Source organism: Myotis nattereri, assembly GCF_964212035.1.
Source record: "Myotis nattereri genome assembly, chromosome: 19".
NCBI lineage: Eukaryota > Metazoa > Chordata > Mammalia > Chiroptera > Vespertilionidae > Myotis > Myotis nattereri.
Window position 1 is genome coordinate 16,911,377 of NC_138095.1, and position 27,356 is coordinate 16,938,732.

Sequence of the window (27,356 nt, forward strand, 5' to 3'; positions counted from 1 at the left end):
CAGTGAATTTTGGCCAAGGAGAGGGCAGGCTCATTGTTTGGAGCGGAGTTGGGGAAGTTCTTGGGAGAGAGGGAGAGACAATCTCCAGAAATGGCGAGGCTTATTAGACAGACAAACCAATGCCAAGTGACTTACGCAAGGAAACATACAACCAGCTAATGCAGAAAAGAGAACAGAATACCAAGAGGTCAACTAGATTACCCCCGGGAAATAGAGTCAGTAAATGAACGGGAAAGGATTAGAGCCAGCTTCTTAATCCAGTGCTGATAGGCACTTATTAACTGTTTCTCTCTCACTAATTCAGTCCTCAAGAGAGAGCCTTGGTCCCTGAAACTATTCTAGAAAGAAATCTGTCTCAAGTATTCAACTCTTGGCATATATTCTCGCCTGAGATTCTACATGCCAACGGCCAGGGTAATTTCAGACAATTATTTCTTCCTACGCACTGTTCTCCCCCTTTCTGTTTCATGGAGGAGACACTGTGTATTTGGTTGAACACAGATGGTCTCCTGTCAAAATGATTGCTTGCTAGAGTTGTCAAGGCAGATGCCAAAAAGCACAATTTGGTACAGATGATGCTCTGGAAGGAAAAGACACATTCATCACTCGGTTGAACTCACACTGCCTGAACTTGCCAAAAGGAAAAGAATGAGTGGATCCCGAGTGTTGGTCGCAATCCACCGTCTTCCTGAGTTCAGACTGGCCAGGTCACTTGAAACGTAGATGAAGCAGCAGCACCGTACTTAGCAAAGCGGGTGCCTCTGTCTCAGCTAGCCGCGATGAGTGACACCTTCAAAGGTCTGAAGCCAAAAGCTTACAGTGTTACCTTCAACTTTAAAATATCTTCTCAAGCCTGGCCGGCGTGGTCAGTGACTGGGTGTCGACCTATGAACCAGGAGGTCATGGTTTGATTCCTGGTGAGGACACATGCCAGTTGCATATTCCTAAGTGGATCATTTCATGACTTAGCATCGGGAAGTGAAGGCTTTTTCATCATATGTGTTAACGATTCAAGTGTCCAGGGTATTTTTTAATAACTTTTTTTCTTTCTTTTAATGATGCCCTACATTGGTCAAAATTAATTTTGGTTTCCCTTTCAAAGAGTCCCCCACACCAACCAACCAGCCAACCAACCAACTAACCAACCAACAAAAACTTAGAAATTCTACTACTGAAAACTGTTTGCCACGGGCTTCTTCTTGCCCAGAAGTGAGTCCAGCATGGCCCTTCTGGCTTCTGGGCGGCTGGTTCCCCACAAGGTTTCAGTTTTCTTCACTCCATTTCCTTTCATTTTGCTCCCTTCTCCACACCTCCGCTCTCTTTCTATTCCCCCAGACTTTCCCCTGCCTTTCTTTCCCTTGTAACTTCTCTCCATATCCTTTTTCCTCCCTCCCCCCTCCTCCTTTTCAACCTCTGTGACTCTCTATGTTCTCTAACAGCTCCGTGGCCAAGAATCCCTCGTTCAAGTTCAGAATGTGAGACACATCTTGGGCAATACTGTTTCCATCATCCGATTCCCAGTTCTTTCAGGTCCAGTTCATTCCCCTCCATACTTCTTTGTATGTGCCTGTTCTTCTTCCCAATTCTTGCACTTCCATGCCTAAGCCCATAAAAGTTGTGTGAAATATTATAGGATCGTCTTTGCCAAATGTCTTTGGGTCAACTAAATAGAACAAGAAATATCCCAGAAAAATAAAGCAGAATTTTAAAATATTTCCATGATTGCTGTCTTGCAGAAGGCCAGCTGGGTGAGGCCAAGGCCGTAAAAATGAAAGGATCAACGTATCACCATTCTGGTGCTTTCTTTCACCAGGCTGGGGAAGAACACATCAGGCACATGCTGGGAGGGGCATTATGAAACTGGGGGCCATTTGACATTGCTTTTTTAAAAATCCTCTCCCAAAGATATGTTTTTATTGATTTTACAGAGTGGAAGGGAGAGAGAGAGAGAGAGAGAGAGAGAGAGAGAGAGAGAGAGAGAGAGAGAAGCATTGTCGTAAGAAAGAAACATTGATCAGCTGCCTCTTGTATGTGCCCCAACTGGGAATTGAACTCACAACCCTCTGGTGTATGGATGACACTTCAACCAATTGAGCCACTGGCTAGGTCAATATTGCTTCTTCATTATAATGCTTGGAACCTCACCAATTACTAAAATCTAACTGTATCAGGTCCTTTGACTTCTGTGTTTTCTTAGATTTACCTTCAGAAACTTGTTAAAATCCATTTATTCTTTTCAAAGGAAGCTGTTAAAAATGTAGACTTCTGAGCACAAAACTTGTCCATGTGTGCCCTCCTGCACATGACAGCGGTGGCCCTAGGCCAGCTTTCCTCCTATGAGGTGTCCTCTCACACTTCTCCTGGGAGGAGCCCGTGTCACCACCTTAAGCCAACAAAAGATAAATACAAAAAAGAAAAAAAGAAAAAGGAAGAAAAAAGGAGAAAGTTCTGTGTTCAGACATTATCCCTAGCCATGGTGTGTGTGTGTGTGTGTGTGTGTGTGTGTGTGTGTGTGTGTGTGTGTGATCTCTCCTTCCCGTGTAGAAGACAAGAACTTGGATCTGCCTCTTGGCAGAAAACGTTTACAAGGTCATGAACCCTGCTTCAGAGTTTATGATCTAGACTGTGGCTCTGTCCCACCTGGCCGGTTGACTTTGTGATGAGACCATGTTTGATGGTTTACTTTGAATTTCCCTAACGTGTTGGATGTCTTCCGTTTGCTTTTTGAGAGCCATTCCTGTAGTCACACCCTCCCCCCTCCTCTGGGGCTGCAAGGCTAACCCAGGTGTGCAGCACGAGGGCTCCAGGCTGCTGGTGGAGCTCTGCCCACGGGAAACCACAGGCAGGAGAAGAGTGCCGTGGGGCTGTCCTTTCCCTGATCCCCTTCCTGGCAGCTCATAATGGGCTTGCTCCATCCTCCTGGCCACGGCTCGGCTGCTGTCAGGGGACTGTCTCTAGGGTCAGGCCATTGCTTCTTCGTCCTTCAGGAATGGGGGTAACCATAGCCCCGTACACCATGGTCTCTCCTTATCGCTTTTTCTAAACCCCATTCCCAACCTTGTAAATTATGTCTTTATTAAACGTTCCTCAAATAACTCAATCTCAGTGTGTTATTTCCTTTGGGGACCCTAACTGATAATCCTGAATGATAATTAGGTTCTATTTTTGTTATTAAATATAAATGTATATGCTGTCCTCACTCTGATAAATGTCTCTATAAACCATTGCCACAAAGAAAAAGGAGACAATATTTAAAAAGTCTTCTGTATATTTACACTGAGTAGCCAGATTATTATGACCGGCCAGCTTATTATGACCACCCCATCAGTACTTCATTGACACTTCCAAAAATAATGAATATTGAAAACTTCCTAAGCAAATACTGTCAAGGTTTTATTATTATTATTATTTGCATAACTAATTCACTTCATTGTACTGATGGGGTGGTCATAATAATCTGACCGGTCATAACATTCTGACCACTCAGTATATCCATATTAGAAGTTTTCTTTATTAATCAAAGGATTTTATATTGTTTGGAGGACATCCAGGTCCTTATTAATCAGCTATCTGTTTTCTGTTTCCCAAATTTTTATATATATCAATAGTAAACCTTGGTTGGTTCGTCAGCTAACACATGTGTATTGAGGTTCTAGGCCAGTGATAGCGAACCTATGACACGCATGTCAGAGGTGACACACGAACTCATTTTTTTTGGTTGATTTTTCTTTGTTAAATGGCATTTAAATATATAAAATAAACATCCAAAATATAAGTCTTTGTTTTACTATGGTTGCAGATATCAAAAAATTTCTATATGTGACATGGCACCAGAGTTAAGTTAGGGTTTTTCAAAATGCTGACACGCCGAGCTCTAAAGGTTCGCCATCACTGTTCTAGGACTTGCTAACCCTGCTCTAAGAGTGTGGAACTTAACACTTAATAATACAGGCAGGATCTCCACCTGCAAGGAGATTGCATTATAGTGGAGAAAGTCAGAGAGTATTTAAGTAAATAAGCCAATACATGAGATAATTAAGGTGCTATGAAGAAGATAAAACTTATTTGACAGAGAGTGACTGTAACAGGAGAGGTCGTTTAGGAAGGGCGATCAGAGAAGTTCTCTCTGAGGATGACACATGAATTGAGACCTAAATTATGAGAACAAGCCAGCCAAATGGGAAGGTCATTCAACCTAGAAGGAACCATGAGGATAAACACCATGATATGAGAATACTGTTGGTATGTTGAAGACTCCAAAAAAGGCCATGGATGAGGCAACACAAACCAGGGGAAGAAGAGAAGGCAAGGCTGTGAACTCCGCAAGGCCAGGCCATGCTGGGCTGGGCAGGCCGTGGAAAGAAGGTTGAATTGTATGCCATGTGTGTATGGAAGCCAGAAGGAGTCCTGGAGGAGAGTAACAGGCTCAACTTTGCTTTTGGCTGCTGTGGCACTAGAATTTGTATTGGGTGGAAGGAAAAAAAAAAAAACCACGACCGAAGGTGACTGCTATATATTCACAGAGACATTTGTACCCTATTAAACCATGCGGTTGCCTCTTGGAAATGTTCTTGTGTGTCTGCCTGTGTATCTTCATAATGTTACTCAAAATCACTCACTGAGAGCCACTAGGAGCAAAGCACGCATGTCAGAAAGACGTGGTCTGGGATTGCTGGGAAGTTTCCATCTTTGGAACACAGCATACTGCTGTAAAGCAAAGGAGCTAAAGAGAGTCAAAGTAAAGAAAGACCACCATTGGAGGAATTAGAATGGCTTTGGGGTAAATAAAACATGAACTGTAGATAATAGATGGACTTTATTAAGTAGAGGAGCGCAAACATTCTGACCAAAACCCCTTCCCTACTTGTCTACTACAATGCAAACTAAAGGTAGAGACCAGAGCTCCTATCTCTAATATTTCTTCATCATTTCCTTCTGGGAACTCAGGATAAAACAAGTGCTCTACACTGTGGCCAACCTAGACTAAGTCTCTATCAGGCCAAAATTTCTGGTTGAAAATTAAATGAGAGAGGAAAAAAAAATAAAATTATTTCTGTACATAATAGCAAACACCAGGAGGCGGTTTTCATTGAGCTGAATAACTACTGAGGCAGCAGAGACACTCAGCCAACAGGGTTTACTTGAAATTCTAAGGCCTCCGCGTGCAATAAACCTAACTGCAGAGAACTCAGCCAGTTTTCCCCTTAAGGTTTCCAACTGGAAGCCACAAGCATAAACCCCCATCTCATTGTCTCTGGCTGTTTTAAGTTTTCTCCAAAGGTTGGCCCACTTAGGTTTATTTTATTATATTTATAACTCAAGTCTAATTTTAGTTCGTGCCAGAAATACAATCCAAATCCTAAATCCTAAAGGCACACATAAATAAATAGAACCCCAAATACCAAATTAAATAAATAAAACAAAGTCTGCCCCATCTATAAATAATTCATTCACTGCAGCCCACTCCATCTACTGGGGGTAAGTATTCCAGCGACGGAAGCTTGAAAACAGTTCTCCAGTGCTTGGCGATTGCCCTCTTGGTTTTATTTCTCTGAAAAGACATTGTTGTCACCTATTATATATGGCCATAAGCAAGCTCCCAACTACATAACTGGAAGCTCGAAGGAAGAAATCAACTGGGCCTTCCTGCAAAAGCAAGGCAGGTGATGATAGATAACAGCCGAGCCAACCCGCTCGGCAGGGACCAGGACAAGAGGGCCTTCTCTTTCAGTTATAAACGTATCTGGTCTGTGTCCATGGCTAGATCATATATCTGACAATATCCTCCCTTTTAATGCGTTGCAGATCCAAGGTATATTCTCATCCCTAAGCCTGAACTCTCCCGGGAAATTATGTGGAGCCATAACCAAGGAGACGGGTTTTTCAAAATCACCCCAGGAAGCCACAGGTTGTCTGGAATTCACCTTGAGGTCACCAGAGCGTCCAAGTGCCAAAAGGGGGCGCTGTGAGACTGCAGTATGATGACTGATTGCGGCGCCTTAAGTCTCCACTTTCTGGAAGAGTTATGCTCAGCATTTACCCCTGGGGGTGGGGGAAAGGAGAGTAGAAGTCGGATTTATTTTTAGAACTTATCTCTCTGCACTCAGGGTGGACCTAACATTCTCATAAACTAATCTTCCCGGTTTATTGTGCGCACACAACGCATTCCTCATGCGAGCAGGAAACAAACTAATTTGTATCAAGCCTCTGTGTCAAATGTATTTATTATTATTTAAATCTGCTGACCTGTGAGATAGTGCTATTTTAGAAGGATGGATCAAATCAAGATAGCATCCTTAAAAAAAAAAAAAATACGCTTTCTGCAAATTGCTGAGAAACAAGCTTAGCAGGCTGTTAGAAATATTAGCGTGTGCTAATATGAACACAAACCTGAAACCGTCGTACAACTTTCACCTCGAATGTTCGAGACCGCCCTTTCCAGATGTGAGCCCTCATGCTAAGGTCGCTTCCAAGGCAAGTAGGCATTCTTTGTCCACAACTAAGCCCACTCTGACAGCGGTTCTCAACCTGTGGGTCGCGACCCCTTCGGGGGTCCAACGACCCTTTCACAGGGGTCGCCTAAGACCATCCTGCATATCAGATATTTACATGACGATTCATAGCAGTAGCAACATGACAGTTATGAAGTAGCGACGAAAATAATTTTATGGTTGGGTCACCACATGAGGAACTGTATTTAAAGGGCCAGAAGGTTGAGAACCACTGCTTTAGAAGGTCTGCAGGGAGATTAAAGAGCAGAAACGCCTCACTGTGTCCTTCTGACTAAATTTCGCTCAGTTTCATGAAATACACATCAAAGTCCCTACTCTCATGTATGGCAAAGAAGAGTACATTCTCCGTGAAACATTGTTTCCTAAGCACCAAAAATGTTCTTAATGTCGTGCCAGGTGCTGGAGAGAGAAACAAGAAAAGCAGAACCTAAATTCTTTCTCCTTGAGCCAACTCCGAAAAAATACACCAACGCAGAGAGCCCGTGATATCTTTTTGATCATTACCAAGGGAGGACCTCATGCTGTTGAACTCAGCCATCCTCTTCTGCAAACCCAAGCTCCTGGTCTGTTTAAATCCCCACCATTGGCTTTGCTGGCTGAAGTTCATGGAAATATCTAACCTCAGAACTTGAAGGGACTTGGATAATTTATTTCACTAGGATTCATCGTGTCGGTAATAGGGCCATGTGCGTTATATGCATGATCTTTTCCATCTTCATAACAACTCATTAGGCTTGTCCCCCAGTTTACAAATGAAAAAAAAAATAAAGGCTTAGAAAAATTCTGTGATTTAGGCAAAGTTAATAAAAGCAAAGTGGTGAAATTTGAAAGTAAAGCTATATGATTCTGGAGCCTGTGCTACACTACACGAGAAATATCATCAAGTCCAAATACTCAACAAATTTGTTCATCTAAAAGTGCATCACTTCGCCCTAGCCCAGTGATGGCGAACCTTTTGAGCTCGGCGTGTCAGCATTTTGAAAAACCCTAACTTAACTCTGGTGCCGTGTCACATATAGAAATTTTTTGATATTTGCAACCACAGTAAAACAAAGACTTATATTTCTGATATTTATTTTATATATTTAAATGCCATTTAACAAAGAAAAATCAACCAAAAAAATGAGTTCGCGTGTCACCTCTGACACGCATGTCATAGGTTCACCATCACTGCCCTATCCAGTTTGGCTCAGTGGATAGAGGGTCAGCTTGCGGACTGAAGGGTCCAGGGTTTAATTCTGGCCAAGGGCACATGCCCAGGTTGTAGGCTCAGATCCAGTGCGGGGCATGCAGGAGGCAGCCAATCAGTGATTCTCTCTCATCATTGATGTTTCTATCTCCCTCTCCATCTCCCTTGCTCTCTGAAGTCAATAAAAATATATTTAAAAATAAAAATGCATCACCTTCATTACATGCTCACCCAATGCTCACCAGTCTTCCAACCCAAGGGACTCACCCCTCCTGCAGGTTTTCCATCTTTGAACAAACCACCTCGTTATAGAACTTAGTCACAGGTTCAAAGAGAGGCAACATCTTGACATAGAATCAAAAGAGCTACCTAGAGAAGTCCAGATCATTAGGAGTTGCAGCTGACCGTCTTCTGCCCAGGAGAATTGGAATCTGGTAGCCCCTGTGGGTGATCCATGGATCTGCTGAAGTTGCAGCAGGTGGCACTTTGAAAGACAGTCATTTCTGCACTTTCTGGCCCTCTGCTGGAAACCTCACTGGGTCCTGGCAAAGGGGCGCTTCTTGGCCTGGGGGCTGAGTTGGAAGAGCCGTGTGCAGCAGAGCAGGTACCCCTCGGTTCTTTTGCAAATGCCTGGTTTTTCCCAGGTGGTGACTGGGTCACAAAACCAAGAATGGCTTCAGACTATGTAGGAATGTAATTCTACCCATCTCTGAGGGAGATGTCAAATCTCCTCACTGCCAGAAAATGCAGTGCATGATATGCTTATACAATTCTCTTCGTCCCCCCCCTTTTTTTTCATCTTTGTGTGACTTCAAAATTAGGAATATCCAATTGTATTCCCTATAGGGTTGCCAACTAAACCACAGGACATAGATCTAATTATAAATTGCAGGTAGATAACAAATTATGTACCTCATTTTTATACTGAAAAATTACTTATCCATCAACAACTCAAATTTAAATGGGCATTCTGTATTTTTGTTTTCTAAATCTAGTGATCCCAATTTATACACAGAACAAACCCATATTTGATAAGCTTATAAATGAGTACAATATTGTAAATTTATGTAAGACAGTTGGAAATAAAAAGCTGTGTTGGACTATTTTTTTCATCGAGGAAACCAAACTACATCAAAAACATCTCTTAAAAGCTGTTTATATGGCAAAGGCTACTTTAGAAATTAACCAAACTAAATCACCCCTGGATTTACACAAAATCCGGATTCTGCCCCTCAGGTCTGTTGAGGGAAGTCCTCTTGGCTTTCATGTAGTTGGTAGTCATAGTGGTCTTCGCCGGAGAAGGCCTTTGTTTCACTCTCTAACATTTGCTTCCTGGAAGAAAGCTTCGCCACATCTCTAGTGGGTGCTGTTCATTCTCCATCAGCACCGTCTCTGTACTAACTTGGCTGCCTTTTGTGGACCCAGGAGGCTCCACAGATCCTAAAAGTGTACTTTGGTCATAGCTTGGTGGGTGAGTGGTATCTGGATGAAGACCCATGACTCTGAGTCAGAGGCTTCTGAATATAAAACTGGTTTTCCTTCCTTCAGAACTTCCAACTTTATCCATGGGTTGACGTTGCCAGACTGAGCAAATAAAAATACAGGGTGCTCAGGAAATTTGAATTTCAGATAAACAACAAATACTGTTTTAGTGTAAATATGACTCACATACTTCACTGGATACATTTGTACTTAAACGTCATGGACTGTTCCTCTAAAACTCATTTAACTGGCTCTGTATTTTACCTGGTGACTCTACCCGGGAACACTGGGAGATGCTCCATCTCATTCAACCACCCAGTCGTTCCCGTCAGTGCTCACAGAGAAAAATCTCCTTAGCATGGTGCTGCTCTTCACATAATTTCTCAGGTTCACTCTCCTATTGAGTTTGGATCTTTGAAAATATGCCATGCATCCACCAGAACTGTTTTCTATAGGGGTGACTTCCATGCTCCTAAACCAAACACCTGGTTGTCAATTCTCATGGTATCTGATCATACAAGTGCACCCAGCAAGGCTAATCAGCCCTTCATTGATATTCTTCTTCAGCTGCTAGGATACCACATCCCCCTGGTTCATCTCATCTCTCCAGATACACATTTTTTCCCTCACCGGATCGCCACTGTGACCTCTAAAAGTAGGGATTCTTTAGGCTTCCATCTTGAGCCCTCTTCTCCTCTTAGTCTACAGGTTCCTCAAAATGATTTACTCCACCCTTTTGTTTTAAATTCCATCTCTATGGCAAGGATCCAGAGTTACTATCTCCCACTCTGCCTTTTCCCAGCTCAGTAAAGGTCATCTACATACACAGAGTTGCTAAAAAAAGGAATAAAGGACATTCATTCTTCTGACCATCTTTCTCTCCCTCTCCACTTTCAGTCCACCACCACATTTTATTAATATTACTTCTTAAATATCCCTCTAAACCAATTATTTAACTCTACTTCTACTGCGTTCATCCAAACACAAACTACAACCATCAGTCACCTGGATACCAACTATTATCTTTCCTTTTTCTCCTTAACCTTTTAAATTTGTCTCCATTCTCCATGAAGCAGATAAAAGAAAGGTTTAAAGTATTAAATTGCATTATGTCCTCTGCTTAAAAGGCTTAATTTCATGGTTGTTTGACTCTTATACAAAATTTTTTCAGCTTTATTTTGGTATATTTGACAAAATTGTAAGATATTTAAAGTGTAAATTGTGATGATTTAATATATGTATACATCGTGAAAAGATTCCTCCCATCTAGTTAAATAACATATCCATCACATTAGTGTATATATATATATATATATATATATATATATATATCCCCATTTAAGTTCTATTCTCTTAACAAATTTTAATTATATAATTCAGTGTAATGGATTATAGTCACCATGTAATACATTAGACCCTCAGACCTTATTCATCTTATGGCTGAAAGTCTGTTGTCTTTTACCAAGCTCAGCCTATTTCCCTCAAACCCTTTTCTGCTCTCTGTCTCTGAGATTCCTTTTGAAGATTCCCTATATAAATTCTTAATGGAAACATCAAGGCCTTCCTTTATCTAGTTCCTTTACAACATCCCCACACTTACCTTTACCCCTTCCCACATCTCCCTATGCCATCGCCACAACTGCCTTCCCACAATTCTTGAAATTCACCAAGATTTTCCCTCTAGTCTGACGTTCCTGCCTGGAGTGCCTTTCCTCCTCCCCGGCGCTAATATCTACTCATTCCTCAGCCTCAGATTGAACACTTCTTCCTCAGAGAAGCCTCCCCTAGTTCAAAATACTGCATTTCTCTCGTAACACCTATGACGTCCACATTCACGCTTCCATTTGGACAGTTATTTATTTAGTATGTGCCTCCTCCACTTGACTGTGGGTTCCATAAAAGCATGGAACACATCTGTCTGCTTACTTATCACTGAATAATCAAAGAAAGCCGGCACCCAGTAAGTGTTCAGGGAATGCCTGTTACATGAATGCTCTCCATGTGAATCGCATGGGGGAAGAAAGAGCCATTTCACATGTTTGACTCTCTCACAGTGTTGGGTACTTGGCTTACATTGTGAGACTGTGCTGTATTTTTTTGCTACATCTTCGGTAGTTCTCCCAGGTCCCCTGATACCTGAGCTCCCCGGGCTTCTTCTGCAACCCTGGCCAAGTCACCGGGTTTCCCTGGATGTTAATCAAGCCATCTGGAAAATAAGGCATGAAACCGTACGTCCCTGACTCACAGCAGATGCAGCCAGTGAGCAGAAGCTGCCTTTCCTTCCAGTAACTAATTACACACATGGTACAATATGGAGAGAAACATTATAAATCAATTAGGCGATTGTAGCAGCACGGTGCTCTGCGAGTGGAGAACTCGGCCTTGTGCTGTGAAGTGGGGAATGGGAAGGTTTGATTCTCCTGGCAGCGGCCTTGGATAATCACCTACATCTTTCCATTCTGTTCATCTCCCCACTTCCAGGTTTCCAGGAAGATTTGTTGACTGATATTTGTTAAGGGTTTCGATTTCCAGGATTGGAAGGTGAGATGTTGCTGGAGGCAGATGGTGGTTAAAAAGTCTTATGGATGGTGATGAACTCCTTTGGCTTTTTCTTGTCTGTGAAGTCTTTTTCTGACCCTCGTTTCTAAATGATAGCTTTGCTGGGTAGAGTAATGTTGGTTGTCGGTTCATCACTTTGAATATTTCTTGTCACATCCTTCTGGCCTGCAAAGTTTCTGTTGAGAAATCAACTGACAGACTTACGGGTGCTCCTTGGTGGGAACCAGGTGGAGGGGGACAAGGGGAGGAAAAAGCGGGGGGGGGGGGGAATCTGTCATAGTCTCAACAATAAAGATAAAAAAAATAAAGTGAGCATAGAATGTTCTAAAAAAATTAAGTCTTATTGGCAGCTGGGCCGGTGTAGCTTAGTGGTTGAGTGTCCACCTATGAACCAGAAGGTCACGGTTCGATTACAGGTCGGGGCACATGCTTAGGTTGTGGACTTGTTCCCCAGTAGGGGCATGCAGGAGGCAGCCAGTCAATGATTCTCTGTCATCATTGATATTTCTATCTCTCCCTCTCCCTTCCTCTCTCTGAAATCAATAAAACTACGAAGTTTTTTAAAAGTCGTATTGACATAAAACACTTATGCACGTGTTTGATGTCCATGATCTCATCAATATCATGTCATAGCTGTGGTACTTTTGGCCAAGGTGACAGAAACAGGGGGAAGTTAAATAATGAGGTAGCTGTGGAGCTGACAATGTCTTCAGGTGTCCAAAGGTTGGAAGACATTGATGTGGAGATAATAGGAATCAGGTGAGTTTGTGTTTGGGTGGCCAGAGGGAGAGAGACATGGGGGAGGTTGTGAGAGGCACTTAATTTTCTTCATTTTCCTTTCCTGCTTTCTTGTTTCGGTTTTCATGGGAATTACAATGAAAAAAAAAATCTGTATGTGCTTCTGAAGATAGAAGTCTCAAGTATTTTTTAACCAACAGCACAAGGGTTGAGCAAGAGAAAGTGGCCAGAACTTTTTCTGGAAGAAGGGACATTTTTTAAAAGTAGGTAAATATGGCCCTGACTGATTTGGCTCAGTGGATAGAGCGTCAGCCTGCGGACTGAAGGGTCCCAGGTTCGATTCCGGTCAAGGGCACATGCCTGGGTTGCAGGCTCCATCCCCAGTCGGGGGCGTGCAGGAGGCAGCCGATCAATGATTCTCTCTCATCATTGGTGTTTCTCTCTCTCCCTCTCCCTTCCCTCTCTGAAATCAATAAAAATGTATTTTTTTTTTTAAAAAAAGTAGGTAAATGTGAATTTTAGAAGAAGCCTCCAAATACAATTGTTGAATGGCCTGTGAGTTTGCAGGAAATTTGCTAAGCTCATCTGGATGATTTAGATGAGAATATCACCATTAGGACTAAAGTTGTGGAAAGTCATTTCAGACATTTAGTGATAAGCTTTTCTCTAATTAGGCCTCTGTTAACTGTGTTTTGTCAAACAGTTGTGTTCAATCTTGTTTGTGCTTTAGAGTGACTTGGGAGGTTTTAAAAACTCACCAGTGTCCTCACTGTCTATTGAGGCCAGGGTTAGGCACTGGCACTTTTTAAATGCTCCCCAGGTAATTCCTGTGTGCAGTAGAGTTAAGAGTAGAGAACTCGCCAAACCGGTTTGGCTCAGTGGATAGAGCATCGGCTTGCGGACTGAAAGGTCCCAGGTTCGATTCCGGTCAAGGGCATGTACCTTGGTTGCGGGCACATCCCTAGTAGGGGGTGTGCAGGAGGGGCTGGTCGATGTTTCTCTCTCATCAGTGTTTCTAACTCTCTATCCCTCTCCCTTCCTCTCTGTAAAAAATCAATAAAATATATTTTAAAAAAAGAAAAAAAGAGTAGAGAATTCTGAGGAAGCTCTTAAAGACAAATCTCTGTCTTATAATTAGTATATATGCATATTACACTATTGAACCCCTAGGTGTTAACAGAAATACCTTTCAGTTTAATATTCACAACCTTGTCTCCAGCACGAGGTTGAACAAGCTGTTGGAGTTGCTCAGAGCGTGAGAAGTTGAACTGGGACTTGAATGAGCTCATTCAGGCCTGAAGGCTTGGTTGCTAACCATCTTCCCTGGTCTGCTCAGCTGCTAGGCCCACGCTCAGCATAGAGCAGGCCCTGTTAGTTCCAGGTTGCTGATGAAATAATCGACAAAATGACCCACAATTCGATCATTTCCACGCTCAGATTCCACAAGGAAGCTTACCTCCCTCACATCACTTAGGTACGCATGACCCCAAACAGGAATGGAACCCCAGAAATCTCAGTCACCATCCCCAGTCTCAACGCAGCCGCTTGCTTCCTCCTCATATACTGTCCTTCGTTCAGTGTTTATCTAGGTGTCAGGACCACAGCTGCTGTCTCTTATAGACCCAGGTCTGGGTCATGGGGTGGGGAGAAAACAATGGCTGTTTTGCCGTCTGGGGGTAGACATCCTGTGCCACTTGCTGCCGCTTGCTGCGAATGCAGTGCCACATCCTGTGAACTGTCCCCTGGGCCTGCATCTGCACCACCTCACAGGGGCTTTGGAGACTTCTGCAAAACAATCTGCGCCCTGACCTCGGCGTCCCTGGGCCCATAAATCACACAGGCAGTGCACCCTTCCAGCAGTGGCCCAGAGACAGGCAGGGAAGGGGAGCAAAGAATAGAACGGGGAGGCGGTGAGGGCTGGGGCCAGGGAGAGGAAGGCTGTGCGGAGGAACAATGAGACAGAGGGAACTCCTCATTCTCTGAAGACATGCACTGTTTCCTAGACGTCACGAGCCTATCAGAGGTGGAGATTGCAGGAGGTCGGTGTGGGGGTGGTGGGGGGTTCAAGTCAATATTTCATCATGAGCGATTGCTCACCAGCATCATTCCCTGTAAACACATGCTGAGTCGTGGGGCCCTCTCCAGACAACAAATGAACCAGCTAACATTTGAGACATGGAAAAGCTTAAGAAACAATTTCTTGTACTTTAATGGCTCTTGGCAAAGCACTGGTAAACACTCACTCACTCATTCATTCATTCATTCATTCAATCATCAGATGTTTGTCCAGCTACATCTCTGGGCCAGGCACTGGGCTCACTGGTGGAGACAGAGCAGCCTGCAAGACCAGCATTATTCCTAAGCTTACAGTCGAGTGTAGAGCAAAGGCATTGAACAAAAAGTACAGTGTGAGGAATATTGTGGGAGGAAAGGAACAGGAACAGGTATCATGTCAATTATTTTAAAACACATCTTTTTTTTTATTATGAAGCACATTATAAACCTCATTGTTAACTCCATTTCATACTGAAGATCAGAGAGGTTAGGAGTTCATGCAACCTCAGTTAAATGGTGGAGCCAGGGCTGCATCCCTGAGTTCTGGTGTCCTATTCATCTGTCATCTACCTCATAGCACCATCAACTCCGCTGCTTCCCCAGCGTCTGTCCCGAGGCCCCAAATGCTTCCGTCAGACTGAACACAATGCTGTGGCCATTGAGCCTCTGGTCTGGCCCACGCAGTGGCCTCGGCAACAAGCGACCCCTGGCTTCTCAGTCCAACGCCTAAAGTCTGATCGAGGACTGCACTTTGTACAGTGAAAACAGCTACCCTCAGCGAAAACCAGAACCAGGAAAGTGGGTCAGGTCCAAACCCTCTTCGCCCCGTGCGGTTCACTGCAGCCCCACGATTGCTCTCTTACTGACATCTAACTTCCTCTAGGATACACGTTCTTTTTTTCCCCACTGTGGCAACATGCACGTAACATAAAATCTATCCTCTTAACAGTTTTCAAGTGTCTAGTACAACAGTGCTAACTATATTTACGTTGTTGTACAAGAGATCTCCAGTACTTCTCATTTCATAAAACTGAAACTCTATGCCCATTGAACAACAATTCCCTTTCCCTCTCCCTCTGCCCTTGTAAACCACCAGTCTATTTTTTTTAAGTATATATATATATTTTTATTGATTTGAGAGAGGGAGAGAGAAAGAGAGATAGAAACATTAATGATGAGAGAAAAGCATGCCCCACAATGGGGCTGGAGCCTGCAACCAGGGCATGTGCCCTGATTGGAAATCGAACCAGGACCTCCTGGTTCATAAGTTGATGCTCAACCTCTGAGCCATGCCAGATGGGCCTATCCTATTTTTTTCTGTTTTGGAAGTTTTGACTATTTCAGATACCTCATCAGAGTGGAATCATGCAATATTTGTCTTTTTGTAACTGGCTTATTTCATTTAGTATAATGCCCTCATGATCATCCATGTTTTATCATATGACAGATTTCCTTATTGTTCAAGGCGGAATAATATTGCATTCTATTTACATGCTACATTTTCTTAATCTATTGATGGACATCTAGGTTGCTTCCACATCTTGGTCATCGTCAATAAGGTTGCAATGAACATGGGTGTGCAAATACCTCTTTGAGATCCCACTTTCATTTATTTTAGATGTATACCCAAAAGTGAGATTGATGGGTCAATTAATAATATATATGTATTTCTGAGGCGCCCCCATACTGTTTTCCATAGTGGTTGAACTACTTTTATTCCCTCCAACAGTGTAGAAGCATTCCAATTTTTCCATACCTTTGCTAACACTTGTTATTTATATTCTGATGAGTGTGTCTTTTTGGTTGCCATTTTAATAGGTGATAGCTCATTGTGATTTAGATGGATAGTTTCCTGCTGATTGCTGATGTTAAGCATATTTTGAATATGTTTTTTGGCCATTCACATATCATCTTTGGGGAAATGTCTATTCAAGTGCCTCACTCAAATTTAATGAGATTATTTGGTGTTTCTGTTTCTTTATCTCTTGAGATGTAGGAGTTCTTTACATATTCTAGATAGCCATCCTTTTTCAGATATTTGGATTGTACACATTTTTTCTCATCTTGTGGGTTTTCTTTTCACTGTTGTTTCCATTGTGGTTGTGCAATTTTAAGCTCAGTGGAGTCCCAGTTGTCTATTTTTGCTTTTGTTGCCTGTGCATTTGGTGTCATGTCCAAGAAATCGCTGCCAAACACAATGTCATGAGGCTTGTCCTCCATGTTTACACATGGCTTTTCAACAGGAAAGTATTTATCATAGACTCTCTCTTGGCAAGTTGGAAGCCAGAGTCATTTTAATTTTGCACACTGACTTGACGAAGGGAACTGCATGTTTCTTAAAAGTTGATATTTGGAAATTGTCATATAAAGATGGTCTCCTTCCTCTACTCAGCACTTTAATTAAATATTAGCCAGTGTTCATCTTTCAAGGGTTCTTGAGGTACATACTTGACCCTACACCAATTCTTCTTATTTATACTTCATGCTAAAAAGAACTAAGCTTTCCTTTTTTCCTTACAAAAGTCATGATTTGTATCTTCTCAAAGTGCTAACTCAATTGTATTAAACAGGCGTTGATACACAAAAATGACCTAGCATTAGCTTGTGATTATGGCTTTCAAACTTCTTAGAGTAATGACATATTTTTTCCCAAAGGAAATCTTGTTTTTACATTTACATGATTTTATTCTATCTTTTAAATTAAATTTATTGTGGTGACATTGGTTAATAAGATTATACAGCTTCCAAATGTACATTTCTATGATACATAATCTGTATATTGCATTATGTGCTCACCACCCAAAGTCAAATCATCTTGTGTCACCATGTATTTGGCACCCTTTACACTTTACTACCCCTCACCCTCTTCCCGCTGGTAACCATCGTACTATTGTCTGTGCTTATGAGTTTCAGTTTTATATCCCACATGTGAGTGAAATCATATGTTTCTAAGCTTTTTCTGACTGACTTATTTCACTTAGCAAAATATTCTCAAGATTCACCCATGTTGTTGCAAATGGCATTATTTCATTTTTTCTTAAAGCTGAATAATATTCCATTGTATATGTGTACCACATCTCCTTTATCCAATCATCTATCAAAGGAGACTGTGGTTGTTTTCATGTCTTAGCCACGATGAACAATGCTGTAATGAACGTAAGGATGCATATATCTTTGCAAATAACTGTTTTCAAGTTCTTCAGATAGATACCCAGAAGAAGGATTTCTGGGTCATATGATAACTCCATTCTTAATGTTTTCCATAGTGACTGTACCAGTTTACATTCCCACCAGCAGTGCATGAGGGTTCCTTTTTCTCCCACAAGGGAATGCCCAGAGACAGACACTAGGATGGAGTGAAAATGAAAGAATTTCATTACTCAAACCTTTGATTACACATCAACAGAAATGCATTAAAATTAAACCCAAAGAAAAGGTAGAAAAGAGTGTCCCACAAAACCCAGAGGCAGTGTAGCAACTATTGGCTTAAATGCTGTCAGTCTTCTCCCTCCCTCCCTCCCTCCCTCTGTTCCTCCATTCATCCCTCCATTCTTTCCTTTTCTTTCCCTCTCCCTCTTCCCTTCCCTTCTTCCTCTCCATCTCTAACTCTCTCTCCATCTCTGTCTGCATCTCTCTCCCTCTCTTCCCCACCCTGCTCTCCCGTGATGGTTTCCACTGACTCTTGGAGGAGGACATTCAATGTTAAACACATCCACGACTCCCATATTTACATTTTAAAGACCCACACTTCTGGAACAACAAGACCAGTGGCAGCAACAACAGAATTTCTCTAGTTCTTTATTTAAATGGCCAGGGGAAAAGGTAACCCTTACCTCAGTTTGGTCAAGTGCCACCTCCTGGACAAGACAGCAGTGTGCAGAGGGGTGTGGTTACAATGCACACACATGGCTTCTGGGAGCCCAGAACTATATCAAATGTGGATGGGAAGTGGGTGGCTAGAATATTCCCGGTGTGGCAGGAACAACATATAAACATATTAATGGATAAGTACTTCCAATGTCCCTCCCCCCCTCCTTTTCTGAATGACTTGTTCTGTTCTTGCGTCTTTGGATGTGCTACCCAATGTAATAAGTACTAGTTCAGAATTGTGAGGAAAGGGTCAGCCTTTATAATAAAAGGCTAATATGAAAATTGACCGAACAGTGGAACGACTGGTCGCTATGACACACACTGACCACCAGATGGTCAATGTAGGAGCTGCCCCCTGGTGGTCAGTGTGCTTCCACGGGGGCGGGGGGTGGGGGGGGGGGGCGCTGCTCAGCCAGAAGCCAGGCTCATGGCTGGTGAGAGCAGTGGAGGTGACTAGACTGGGAGAGGGCCCAGGCTGGGCTGAGGGGACCCCCCCAACCCCCCGTCAAGTGCACGAATCTTGTGCACCAGGCCTCTAGTGAATGGCATTTCCCAAATGAAACCATGTTTAAGGAAATACCTGGTGACTGCAGAAGAAGTAACTGCAAGAATGACCAATGGGCTGGATGGGCACTAACAAGGGTCCATCCATCAGAGCAGGGATAACTAAGAGAAAAAGTTTAGAGTAAAACTGACAAACTATAGCTGCCAATTTAATTTATGAGGTCAAAGACACAGGAAACAACAACAAAATGTTTTGATGTTCTGATCATGATGACTGAAGACGGTCATTGTTACTGATATTTGTGTTATATAACTTCTGTCCCATGCTATGTTTAAATATGATTTTTATTGTCCTAAACGTGCATGTTTCCCTGACTCTACACCTTAACTAAGTTAATTTCATCCTTCACGATGACCCTCACTACTGAATTAAATCAATGTTCAAAGACTCATTCTAATCTTTAAAAAAAATCCTCAAACGAACCAAAACATGTCCCTACCTCAGGACCTCAGCACTTGTTCTTGGCTGTGTATTAAAATGCTTTCCCTCAGATACCAGTCTTTCTTGGGACTCTCTCATTAGAGAGTCCTGATCAACCTTTCTCATCATTCCCAGGGGCACACCATCCCCTTATCTGGCTTTATTTTTCATTGCCTGTCATTTTATGATCAGGGAATAAATGCAATCAATAATGTAAATAGAAATAAAGAAAATTAGTCTTGCTTATTTGTTTACTGACTGTCTCAGCCCACTAGAATGTAAGCTGCATGGGGCAGGAATAATTCTTATTCACTACAGTACTTTTACCTCTTAGAAAACTTTCTAGGTCAATGGCAGTTACTCCATAAATATTTGTAGCATAAAAGTGTGAAACAAGCTTTGGCTAGAATCAGCAGTGTCTATCTTAGCTTGAAATAAAACTTTAGTGAGGAATAAACCAGTAAAAGGGAAATTTAGTGATGAGTAATAACTTCTCCCACTTTTATGTCACTTTAATTAGGCTTTGCCATTTTTGTGAGTGGACAAATGTTTTTGCAGGATCTCTCTCTCTCTCTCTCTCTCTCTCTCTCTCTCTCTCTCTCTCTCTCTCTCCTAGAGCATGAAACCATGGAAGGGATAGAAAATCAAGGCAGAAGGCCAGAATCAAGCAAACCTGGTTTCAAATCATCTTAATAGCATAAACTGTATCTTCTGTGCCTCAGTTTCTTTTTGACCTTATAATGGCCTTAAATCACTCGACATATGTTATGGGTTAAATCGTGTTCCTCAGAAAGATGTTGAAATCCGAACCATCAGCATCTGTGAATGTGACCTTATTTGAAAACAGAGTCTTCGCAGAGGATCCAGTTGAAACGAGGCCATTACGACGAGCCTGAGTCCATGATGACTGTGTCCTGATTAAAAGAGGAAATGTGGACACAGAGGGAAAGTAATGTGAAGACGTAGGAAGAAGACAGCCACCTCTAGCCCCAAAATGCCTGAAGCCACCGAAGCTAGGCAACAAGCAAGGAGCAGATTTTCCCACAGCCCTCGGGAGGAACCAACCTGCCAATAACTTGATTTTAGACTTGGAGCCCCTAGAACTGGGAGACAATACATTTCGGTTGGTTAAGCCACTTCATTGGTGGTACTTTGTTTTGGGAGCCCTAGCAAACTAATACAATGCAAAACACACACACACACACACACACACACACACACACACACACACACGCCCTGTGCCCAACCCATCTAGTGTTACCAGCGTTGTCCCTTCTCTTTCCTTCCAGGTGCCTCAAGGGGGAGAAGGCTTTGGCTCAGTTGGAGGGAGGCAGAGCTAGGGCGATTGAGAATAGCACTTCCTTTCTCTCAAGGCCAGTGAAAGAGCAAGCAAGGAACATATTTTTGTGAATGAGGAGAAGCTGGCCCCGGAGCCTTTCCAACATCTGTTGGCGGCTCCCACTTGCTCGGGGCCAGATGTGAGTGGTGTGCGCGTTTGCACATGGAGGGAAGTTTCCCGGACACTAATGAGCCATTCATTGTCCTGCATTCCAGGGCTCCTCCCACACGGGCCTGTTCTCAGATGTTCTCCATTAAGTGCAATGCAGCGCCCTGTTTCCATAGGAACTGCAGGCGAGGGCTCTCTGGGGGCCTCATTCGTTAGCATGGAGAGGTCTGGGCCATTGATGTATCTGATAGCGAGCAAGCATGACTGAGGGTATACAACCCAAGCACTTGGCTAGAGGCACACCACAAACATACCCACAGGGGAGATAGTGCAGAGTTTGAGGCAGACAAGCAAAAAATACACAGTGTGAGAAATGCTATTATATAGTAAATACGCAGTGTTGTTTGGGTCATAGGAGGGGCATAGAGCTAAGTGTGGAGCCACGAAAAACTTTTTCTAAAGTGGGTGACCTTTGAGGCAAGAAAAGAAGGCAAGCCAGGCAGGGTGGAGGTGGAGGGGGTGCAGTAAGAGGGGAAGCTTGGGGCAGAAGGAATGTGTGCCGCACCCCCAGGACTGTGGGTAGAGGAAACCTGATGTAGAATTTCTGACTTCAGAACTCAGCTGCACCATTGCCTGTGCTCTAGGATTTGAGTCTTTCCTAAGTTCCTGAGCTCCACTGGCCAGGATGTCCCAAGCTGTGGGCAAAGCCCCCCCCTTCCCTCCCCCCTCAGAACAGCTCTAGCTGTGGGCCCAGCTTCCAGCTCTGGAGAAACGAGCGCTTATCATGTAACGTGAGCCCTGTGTTTCAGCAGCCACATCTGTCATGCTCCTGCCCTAAATGTCATGTCACACATTCCTGACTCCCGGCACCATCCTAAAAAATGTGCGCTCTCAAGGATGGATGTTCCCTATCTTTGAACTCAGCCTGGGCTTTATATATTGCCAGGGCCAGGCCCAGAGCGCAGGTCCCGCTGGGAAAGTCATTCCAGTTGTCTGCGTGGTCTGTTTTCCCAGTGGGGTCACTGTGCTACATGCAGAAAACGAGGGCCTGGGAACAGACTTGCAAGCAATCCCCGAGGAAGCATTTGGCTGAGACGTGTCACTGCCTTTCACAATTTTCAGTGTCCATGCTCGTGTCTCTAAATGACAAACCCATTCTTAATGGTATCCTGCAGAATGCTTGGTCTGGAGTAGGTACAAAAATATATGGTATATGTAAAATATATGGTGTATATATTACAATCCTATATGGCACAGGACTAGATATGTAGACCTTGTTCTTAAACTTTACTGAACTTGGAAAAATCCCTTACATCATAATAGGATCTGCAGAAACATTTGTTGGCTGACTAGCTGGCTCATGAGTAAAAGGAAACAACAGATTTTTCTATCACAAAGTCAAATGTATATAAAAATATTGAAGCAAATTCACCCTAACTTCCCTTCGAAACAGATAACCAAAAATCTAGAACATAGATTAAGGCAAAAGAAAAAGAACATAGTAATATCTCTTGTGCTCTAAATCATGTTTTTCTTTTTTTCCTTTTTTTATTTTTTTAAAATATATTTTTATTGGTTTCAGAGAGGAAGGGAGAGGAAGAGAGAGATAGAAATATCAACGATGAGAGAGAATCATTGATTGGCTGGCTCCTGCACACCCCCTACTGGGGACCAAGCCTGCAACCCTGGCATGTGCCCTTGATCGGAATGGAACCCAGGACCTTTCAGTCCGCAGGCCAATGCTCTGTCCACTGAGCCAAATCAGCGAGGGCGCATGTTTTTCTTTTTAGATTCATTTCCTTGTTTACCTCATTTCCTTGTTTACATGACTAGCCGGGAATAATAATAAGATAGATAATGACATGTTGGGAAGGTAGACACAAAAAAACTAGTATTTGATCCCCTGCCTTTCGTACAGAATGGGCGCTAACTGGGGTTTCCACTTCAAGCTTGAAAAGTAGGCTATAAGGAGAAGTGAGTCATGGGGAGTCCAAGATTGAGGACTATCAGATTTTAGTGCTGCTTGGGGGTAACTAGAGCAGAACCTTATAACCCATATTTAGATGTATACCAGATGTCTCCCAAGCAATGTTTTTGTTTTAACGTTAGCTTCCTACAATTCTCTTACATACACACGTACACACACACACACACACACACACACAACTATTATACACTTAGTTATGGGAAATGCCAGGAAATCATATATGATTGAAAGCATTTTCCCATCTGGCAGTAAGAAGAGATCATGACCATATTCAAGCACATTACAATGAGGTCTGTCCATAGAAGCTTCTGAGAAAAGGCAAGCTGTGGTTTTCTCACTAGCACAGAGCAGGTGAGAACACAGCTTAGAACCACACTCCCTCCCACCACCCACCACCTTCAAAGGGCCAGTGCAGGGCTGGTTGGTCCTTGGTGAGCTGGCTCCAGGCACCCCGGGGAGCCGGTATCTAGAGGACAGAGTGATGGGGAGCGCTCAGGCTGCCAGAAGATATAAACCAGTGGTTCTCAACCTGTGGGTCGCGACCCCTTTGGTGGTTGAAAGACCCTTTCACAGGGATCGCCTAAGACCATCCTGCATATCAGATATTTACATTATGATTCATAACAGTAGCAACATTACAGTAGGAACGAAAATAATTTTATGTTTGGGTCACAACATGAGGAACTGTATTTAAAGGGCCAGAAGGTTGAGAACCACTGATAGAAATGAACTACAATAACCTGCTTGAATCTTTGCTCACCTCAGCCTGCTCCAACCCAGCAGCTGGGACAACTAGAAGCATCCAGATCCAAGTTCAGGGTCTCTTCAGGTTCTGTCTCCAACCTTGTACCCCAAACAGTGATAACAGAAAGAACTCCAGTTCTTGGCTCACCACTTGGGTGTGAGTCAGCATCATGGGTGTCATGAGGACTCCCCCATAGGTGGGTTCCTGGCTTTACTTCCACATGACCCCATCCCAGGTAGCTGATGCCCATCCTTCCAGATATCGACGACTTAGCTTTCTGGTAATCAGTGCTTCCCACCTGATTTTCCTTTAGCTTTTCCAAAGTGTAAAAAAATTGTGGAATCAATTTTTTAGTTTAAATGTGATCATTGATTAAATCTTGGTGAAAGAAAGTTATCAGTGATCTCTTGGGTGTAATCAGCATATTTCAGTTAGAAATTTTAGAAGACAGTTCTCACAAAACTTTTCTAAAAGATGACCCTTTCTTTTCACCTGTCTCAGCTCCTGGAGCAGATCATTCTACTCCTCTGGCTCCCTTTTCTCTTAGGTGGGGCCCACATGACCGAGTTCTGGCCAAGAGGGTGAAGGTGAAAGCTACATATGTCTTTTTTCTGACTTCGCCTCTAAACTCTTTCATATGGTTCTCTGCTCTCTCCTTGCTCTTCAGTCAGGACGTGGAAATGGATCTGGAAGAGAATTCCAACACCCTGAAGTCTAACGAGGGATCCTGGGCCCCCAAGTGATGAGGAGTGGGGCAGTGACAGAGCAGCCCCTCCACACATGGACATTGTACAGTGATATGAACAAGAAGTGAAGCTTGGCTCCTTTAAGCTTCTGAAAGGCTGGTGTTGTTTGCTGCCAGCAGTTGGCCTGTGGACTAAGCCCCGCACAGGTGTAGGATATTCCCTCCCTGATGCTAAGCACGCCTAAAGGACCTCACAATTTGCCTGTCCCTGAGGCTATTGCTGGCTTGATGATCCTGACCTTGCCCAGCCCCTCAGCTATTGTCTGAACCCAGTTTTGATAAGAAGCAATTATCTACAATGTCTTCATAAACAACCAGGATGAGATCAGGGCTGAGGGAAAACAGGAAGTCCCTTCCTAGCCATGATAATCGTAGCTCAGGGGTCCTCAAACTATGGCCCGTGGGCCACATGCAAATACAAATATTGTGTTTGTTCCCATTTTGTTTTTTTACTTCAAAATAAGATATGTGCAGTGTGCATAGGAATTTGTTCATAGTTTTTTTTTAAACTATAGTCCGGCCCTCCAACTGTCTGAGGGACAGTGAACTGGCCCCCTGTTTAAAAAGTTTGAGGACCCCTGTCCTAGCTTAAAACACCTGTATTTTCTAGGTCTGAGACCTCTCTCTCCCTCTCTCTCTCTCTCTCCCTCCCTCCCTCCCTCCAGAAACCAGATCATTGGTTTATTTTTCAATAGTCCCTTTCTTTCATCAAAATTTGAGTGGGTTCATGTATTCAGTTAACTACTCATTACAAATTATCTGTTAATTGTTCAGGTACTATATTTATAACTTACTTTTTAAAAATGACATATTTAACAAGAGTAAACACACACACACACACACAATTTTTTTTTTTTTTTTTTTTTTATTTTTTTTTTGCAGAAGGCAAGGAAATCTGGGCAACAGAAGCCAGGAGAATGTTCATCCACAAAACACAAACATATGACCTGACCGGCTTGTGAGAGGTAGACGAGACATTTGACTTTAATATACTGATTTCTTGTGAAAATAATGTCATTCAACATCAAATTACTTGTGGATTTTTGTTCTTATGCCCTTGCAGGTATGGAAGTTCCTCTGTAAATGTGTTTCTCCATTTTGGATAGATATTTAAAACATTTTTAAAGTACAGACACATGGGCCCCAACCAAAAACTTAAATCAGCATCTCTAAGGACAAACAGTATAATTTAAAAAGCTATCGTTGATGTTTTTCTGTATCTAGACATCTGCAATCACTGTTTCCTCATCAAATATGCACCCCCCCCCCAAATCTGATCCCCTCATGGGCTCAAGTGTCATAAAAATCTGTGGGGTCTCAACTAGAAATTTCAAGGACATAATGGCCACAGGCGTCACAAGGCTGTGAAAATTAACAAGATAATGGGTATAAAGTAAATATCAAAGCATTTCAACAGTGTCTACTGCTATAATTAGGAATCCTTATTAGCTATGAAGGATGAGTTGACCTTTTGTTGACCCCGGTTCTCCAACAGGTAGCACAATTTTCAAACAGCAGCTGCAGGCAGCCAGTGTAGCCCAGCCTGTCTCATGTCCTCTTTGTGTCCCAGCCCTTGGACTTCACCCTGGAGATCCTGCCCAACCAGGGGACAGTGCCTTTCTGGAAAGAGCCAGTGATCTCTCTCAGGTGCGGCGGGTCAGGAAAGGCTGGCCGAGTTGGGCTGGGACTGGGTGTGTGTGGTTTGACCGATTTCCACGTCCAGTAAGTAGGTCACCTCAGCCACGACCTGCTTGTGGGCGCGCACCACACATGTGGCGTGGCTGTGGGAGGGGTCCTTCCTGGCCTTGTTGCATTGGCTCCCGGCAAAGCTGAGAGCCTGCTGCACGCACACCCTCCTAGGCCAGGTCTGCCTCCAAGGGGCCACCTAGAAAGTGAGGCTTTTGGGGGCTCCCACCAGCTATGGGGCTCATGGTGCAGGAGCAGCGGGGCTTCAGTGACCCAGCCATGGTCAGCTCAGATGGGACACAGCCTAGAGCAGGCAGAGAGAAGTGTACCCACCCCTTTAGAGCTCCTAAGCCTCCAATGGGAGACCCTCCCTGGTGAAGACCCTCAGCGTGCTGACCCCAGGAGGCACAGAGAGAAACTTCTTGAGCATCGTTTAACAGCAAGAGGCTCTAACTTGTTTCCTTCTTTTAGTTACTTTCTAGATTCACCTGTCCCTGGTGCACATGTTCTGCTCCTACTTTACCTAATAAAAAGTAACATCAGCTACAAAAATAAATTAAATGAAACAGCAGCTAGAGTGATCCATATTAGACTCTAATAGCTCTTCATCTCAATCAAAATAGAAACCAGCTGGGCTGGTGTGGCTCAGTGGTTGAGCGTCGACCTCTGAACCAGGAGATAGGGTTGGATCCCAGGTCAGGGCACATGCCCAGGTTTCCAGCTGGATCCCCAGTAGGGGGCATGCAGGAGGCAGCAGATCAATGATTCTCTCTCATCATTGATGTTTCTATCTCCCTTTCCCTTCCTCTCTGAAATCAATAAAAATATATAAATATAAAAGAAGAAATCAGAATTCTTCCAATAGTTTCCATGGAGCAAGGGCACCTTTCCTGACCACCCTGAGAGAGCATCATTGCCTGCTCTCTCCGTCCTTCACTCTGCTCCTGCTGGACTGGCTCTTTATGTCTCCTTGAACAAAGTAGACATCCCTACCTCTGAGCTTTTGCACTTGATGGTCTGCATGCTCATCCTAGGGATAGCTATCTGGCTCCCTCTCTTACCTTAAGTCGCGGTCAACATGTCACCTCCTGAGAGGATATCCCTCCCCATTCCAGCCCTATCTAACTTCTTTCCTTCCTTTATTTTGTTTCCTTAGCATATAAATGGCCCGATAAATTATACATTTGTTTACTTCTTTATTTATAATTCCACCCCCTTTTTTGTGCTCTGTTTTTCCTCTACAGTAACTGTCTGGTAAACTGTGCATCTTTTATTTTGGTTAGAAGGAGAGTTTGTGGAGAACAGGAAATTTGCCTATACTGCTTATAGCTGTGTCCCCAGGACTAACAGATTGTC